This window comes from Atractosteus spatula, chromosome 10 (genome assembly GCF_055471065.1).
Source record: "Atractosteus spatula isolate fAtrSpa1 chromosome 10, fAtrSpa1.hap1, whole genome shotgun sequence".
In the NCBI taxonomy this organism is placed as follows: Eukaryota; Metazoa; Chordata; class Actinopteri; order Semionotiformes; family Lepisosteidae; genus Atractosteus; species Atractosteus spatula.
The window spans coordinates 23,001,556-23,007,296 of NC_142715.1; positions in this window are offsets into that span (position 1 = coordinate 23,001,556).

Genomic DNA, 5,741 nt, shown 5'->3' on the forward strand with positions numbered 1-5,741 from the left:
CTCCACTTTAAAACGTGGCAAGAAATAGACACATGGGAGGCTACACCCTGGAAAGGACACCAGTCCATCCCAGAACAAAGATATAAAAAATAAACATATTAGCAGTACATATCAAGCCTTACAAGAAATCATTAACACCCTCAACACACACCACAGGTCCATTAAACTCAAATACACCAAGCATGGTAGCCTGATAGACTTCCTAGACACCACCACATACAAGGTTTCTTCCTTCAACAACACAGACAAACTGGACATCAAGGTATTTTTCAAAGACACATTCACACGGCTTACTGCACAAGGATAGCTTCCTCCCAAAACATACTTTAAAAGGACTGGTAAAATCACAACTCCTACACTTCCACAAAATCTGTACACAACAACAAGACTATGAGGAAGCCAAATACACACTCTTCCCAGCTTTATGCCAGAGAAGATACACACAAAGTTTCCTCAAAAATGTGGCACAAACATTTCTAAATAGAAAAACTCCAGATGACAGAAAAATACCCCTCAACACATCATATTCTCAACTCAGCATAAAAACCAACCAAAAACCATGATATTAGAAAACACAAACATACTAAGGGAGCACAAAATCATATCTGCACACAGAAAAAAACAAAAACCTTCAGCATTAATTAGTCCAAAGCAAGCTAAAACCTGTACACAACAGATCATATACACCAAGAGCCAAACATTTCATAACAGAAAACAATGATCCAAAACAAAGAAACTAAAGAAATCTTCCAGTTGCAAAGGGCACTCTCAGAAAACATCAATAACGCCATCTACAGCATCCAGCGCAAAAAGTGCGGGGTGACCTATGTGGGGGGAACGGGTAACTCCATCCGAACCCAGCTGACACAACACAGGTACATCAGGAACCACGGGACTGGAAAGCAACCCCAACTGGACAGAGATAGAAAGAAAGAAAAAGGAAAGGGAGTGGATCAAAAGACTTAATACTATCTTTACACAAGACCTGAACATCAGAAAAACCGGGAGGGTTTTAGTCGTTGGAAGGAGAATGCTCTCCTTGTCCCAGATGGTCCCCTCTCGGATAAAATCTGGGAGAAGGAGCTTTGTTCCCCTCTCCTAACTAGCCAGATCCTACAGGGACTGGAACTCTTCACCATACTAACACGCAACAAACAGAAGAATAACTGAAACCAATCAGCTATGGAAACTCGCACAGCTTGCACAGTCCTACTAGGGAGGAAAACAAAAGACCCTGATTGCCTATTGAGATGTTAATGGTCCATGCATAATCCCCACCAGGGAAAGCAGAAACCCATTCACCAACTGAAACTGCACCTACTCATACAGAAACGTACAGAAGGAACACAGACCATAGGATACAAACTAGCCCCCTAGGAGGAACTACAACACACTGCCCCTTACAAAACAGGATAAAAACAGGCCAGCATGGACACAGTGTCCCAGAACAATGCCTGAAGAAGACCCAGGCAGAAACATAGCGACACACAGAAAGGCAAGATTGTCTTCCTATGGAGCCAAAGATTCTACAGAGGTAAAGCTGCCTAACAGTGGAAACCTAACGGTGTCAACGAAGCTTTAGGCATTTAAATGGTAAGTATGGATCAATCCAGAGTTGACAACGCACACAACTGTACGGTCACCCTCCACACTGCCTACACAACAAACATGTCAAACAGACAGGATACCTTCCAACAAGGAACCAGGATCATCTACAAAATGATCCAAACAGTCCACCATTTACAAAACACAGCAGTTTTATTGGACGGGAGAACCGAGCACCCGCCAGCCTACGACGGAAGACCGAGGAACTCATAAAACCTGCCAAGCCACCCAAACTCACATATTTGAAGCTGGTAAGCAATGCCAAAAATTGGCTTCACAACACACTGCAGATCCTCGAAGAGCAAAATCTGTCATACAACTAGAGGATCTTGAGCTTCCCCACTGGGAGGAAGCTTTCACACTTGCTTCCAACTGATCAAAGAAACATTATGGGAGGAAATTGCAGAACACCACCTTTGGACCCTACAGTACACAAGCTATCAATACTGGGTTATGGAAGGACACTCGGGCAGATCAAATTATCACAGCAGTTTTTAAATTCTACAACGACTTCTACTGGAAAGACTGCGAACAAGACCAAGTAAGAGTTAAGTTGTTTTATAAAGTCATTATTTTAGAGCAAGGTATAATTCTGATAAAAATACAATAAACAATATGGTGAAGCTATTGGAGAGAAAATTAAGGCTCGGTTAAGAAACTGAAACAGTCTTGACTTGTTCCTTTACACAAAAGTTATTTATTTTCAAAAGAGACCCATGAGGATTCCTCTGGTGTGCAAGACCTGCCTGAAGACATTTGACCAGTTTCCTCTTCACCTAAAGAGGGTGTGTATGAAATGAGCCTCAGCAGAGGAGATCAGCAAGTTCCTTCTCCAGGCCAGGAAGGACTTGTTGAATCACCTGAGGAATGGGCAGGTCGGGGATTGCAAGAGCATAAGGCTCATGTGTGGTGAGAATGTGAGACTGGCGGAGTCCATGGACTGTTTTATGTGGAATCCTGAAGACACATCAGCAAGGTAAGATATTTATAATTTATAAGGCTTCTTCTGTTTCATTTCTAACCTTTACCTTTATGTAAGGGTATGTTAAAATGATATACCAGTGGTCCAGATGCCCTGAGCAAGAGGCTGCTGTCCAGGAGGAAGAGATGCCAGAGACTGAAGTGGAAGAGGAAAGGGAAGATGTGAGTTCTGGAGAACTTTCTATTTTTTCCAAATGTATCTTTTGTTTTATACTTGTATTCTAGTTTGTCTTAGAAGTAAAAATGTTTAAATGTGTATTTTGTATTCCTACTGTCCCCCCAGTTCTTAAAAGCCATCAGCAGGCTCTCAGGAAGACGGTAACCCAGGCTGGACTGGACAGAACGCACTCCCTGGATGCTCCTCACCTGGCTGGATTTAAACAGGACCTTACCAAGGATCTTGGAGTGGCAGATTGCTCTCAGGAGGTATTTATTTTTAAAGGCATTTAAAATTGAGCAGTGATATTTCCATAGCACATGTTTTTACTCCTTAGCTTAAAATTCACCCATGTGAAATCTCAGCCATAAACATAGTGACTCTACATTTGTCAGGTAGAAAATGTTTCCAGATTCCTGTTTTTATGGATCCATCTGCATCTTCCTTATGCTTTGTAAAGGGCCTATCCAAAACAACAATTATTGTAACCAAATGAAGACCACTGGACTGTCTCACCAAATCATTGCTAATTATATTAAGAACATAAACCATTTTCCGGGCTACATCCTAAATGATATCAGTGTGAAAGTAGAGGATCCCAGCCTGGCTAACCTCATCATCAACTTCCAAAGTATCCTAAAGGATATTCAGAAGAAGAACAGTAAGAATGTTGCCAAGAGATTACTAAAAATAGGTCATTTTCATTTTAAAACTTCTTTCAGTTGTACTTTTAATCTGAATACAAAAAAAGTTGATGAGTATTAATTTCTCCCACAGATATAGACAGTTGCAGAGTCCAGAACCAAGTACGAAGGATTGCTGAAAGGTGTTGCAAAGTGTTGCAAAGAGAGATGTGTTGCACAGACTGGGCAAGACATCACCTTGCCTGAGCAGCTTCTTGTACTGTATTACCTGCAGGTCTTTCTCCAGCTGAAGCACCTGTAGCACCCAGGGGTGGTAAAGAACATGACAGTAAGAATACTTTCATACAACAAAAGTAAGAAATTACATATATGGGATTTTTACAGTTTGGTGTATTCATTTTTATTTTCTCTCTATTACAGGTTGAGGAATGGGTGCAAAGAAAGTGTTGTTTCAACAAGTGGGCACAAAAATGGTCATGATTCCTATTAAAGAGCACAAAACCTCAAACAACAGCTGGCTTCCCTTGCATTGAGTGAAGAAGAGGAACATGCAAGTTGATGGCTACATTGATATACCCATCCACTCAATTCAGGGTTGTGGTAGAACTGGAACCATCCTGGCAAGCAGTGGATGCAAAGTACTGTATCACCCATAATGTGACACCAGTCCATCACAGGACTCACTCACACCATGGCCAATTTTCATAGAAGCCAATTAAAATCCATGTTAATACCGAACAAAAGACCTCCACCTGCATAGCTCCAATCATGTACGGTATTTAAGAAAATCTGGAATGTACCTTAATTGCATTTTATTTGTGTTTTATCAGCCGTTTCATCTTTACTTCACTAAACTGCGCTGTACTGCCCAGGTCAGCAGCTGTGAAAGGAGACGGAGAAGATGGACTGGTCAGCCAATGTATCAACAGTGTCTGAAGTGCTTGAGAAGTGGAAGCCCAACACAGGACTGCCACCAAATGGCATGCAAATTAAAAAGTTGATAAAGTATCAAATCTGGGAAGGCCTGAGCATCACTGACGATCCTGTGAAGGGGAAGAAGTTTGTGACTTCCAGGTGTTTCCAGAAGGGAGAGGTGGTGTGTGATTACAACGGCAAGGTCATCACAAAGACAACTGCTGAAGCTCACAGATGACAGAGGGAGACATGAGATGTCTTTTCTTTTCAGATGAACCTGCACAAAAACTGTGCATTGATGCTCGTGAAAAACACTGAGCCTGCCTCCCGGATAAGGAGGCAAATCGGAAGATGGATAAATCCATCAAAGAGAAAAGACAATGTAAGGGCTGTAAGAAAGTCATTTATAATCAATGAACAGCCTGTCATAATTCTGTCTGTGACAAAAAGGGACATTGTTGAGGGGAGAAGAGCTCCTCTGTGATTACAGCATTTCCAGGAAATAATTTCAAGGTGAAGGACAAGCTCTGGAGTGGTTGGTTCACTGACCATTTCCAAAAAAGAAACTAAGTAAGTATATTAAAGTGCATATTTTGAAGATATTCATTTTCTTGTACCTTGGAATTAATGTAAAAATTATATTCGTGTTAATGTCTTGAAAATAGCATTTCTCATTCTCATCAGCAAGGATATAAGGAAGGGATATGTTACTGCTAAAAAGATACATGATTTTCAGAAGAGTATAGAAGGCAGATAACTATCCCACTCAATTGTTACTGCAAAGAAATGCCACAGTGTAAACAAAAAGGTGAACCATTCTTGAAATTTATTGACAGAATCTGAATAGCACGGCATTCCCAAACCAGGCACTGGAGTTTCCTGCAGCATTAGATGGGTAGTCTCTTGGTAAGAGAGAGATCGACAGAGTACTGGACTTCATGAACGACACCTTTCCAATTCATCGAGAACAGAGCCCACAAGATCTAGAGTCTAGAGAACAATTTCTTACAATATTAGTGGTAGTTTCTGAATAGGTTAAGGACAACATAGTTGTAGAGCTATCTTGCAACTTCTTAAAAGTTGTAAAAGTGATTACCATATTGCCAGTGGTTTATATTTAAAACCTAAAGATTTTAAATTGAATCTTTCTTAAACAAAGGACATTTTTCACAGGAACAGCAGCCTAAATCAGTTGATGACTGTAAATATGACAAGCTTGTGATAAATTATAAAGTGCAAAACAAAGTTGTATTGTTTTGGTTTTGTTTTCAACATCATATTAATAGGCATGTTATTTTTAGAGCAGCTGCCTGCCATTCACCACCTGCCAAGATGCCACGAGGTACATGAAATGACCCAGAAGTACTTAATGATACAGAGAAGAGCATATGGGGGGAAAAAAAAGAAGACAAGAAATATCCATTAACACGTGCATCTAG